Source organism: Anoplophora glabripennis, unplaced genomic scaffold (assembly GCF_000390285.2).
Source record: "Anoplophora glabripennis isolate ALB-LARVAE unplaced genomic scaffold, Agla_2.0 scaffold3038, whole genome shotgun sequence".
Classification (NCBI taxonomy): Eukaryota; Metazoa; Arthropoda; class Insecta; order Coleoptera; family Cerambycidae; genus Anoplophora; species Anoplophora glabripennis.
Genome location: NW_019419480.1, coordinates 2,429 through 3,068, shown reverse-complemented (window position 1 = coordinate 3,068; position 640 = coordinate 2,429).

Here is a 640-nt window from a genome sequence, read left to right as displayed (position 1 = left end):
TATTAGTACTCAATGAAAAGGTTGGTAGGTTTTGTTATACCTACTGGTTGCTATGGTACATTGTTTATTATTATCAATTATTTAATAAATAGTTCTATCTGAATTTGGTAAAAACGCAAGCAAGTAATTGTGTTCCTGTGACTGTTTTTGAAGAAGCTCAAGAAGCAATTTGCCATCTATTGCCAGCGAAATTCAGGGAACATTACGAAAGAGTGCCCGCCGAATTTAACGAATGGAGGGAAAAACGGAGAGTAATGATAATAAATGAAGAAGACATGCTATAGTATTTTCTAAATTTGAAAAAAAAACATATGCAATTTTGTCTGTGGTCAAAGTATTCGATGTTGAAGGCTACTATAAAGGTCTACAAAAATATAGATATTGGAAAATAACGAGCGTTCAAATAAAAACGTGGTCAAGTTGGTTCTGAAAATTTGGACGTAGGGTGTAGCGTATAGCAAATTAACTTAAACGTCATTTGTCAAAGCGCTATATCGCCGCTATCAATTTGAATATTTTGTTTTAAAAAGCGTTTAAAATGGTGTTTTCTCAAGAACAAAAAGTGTTTATCATAGAGTCTCCTACTTTAGAAATGGACGCAAGATTGATGGAATATGGAAGTATTCTATTGAGGAATGTC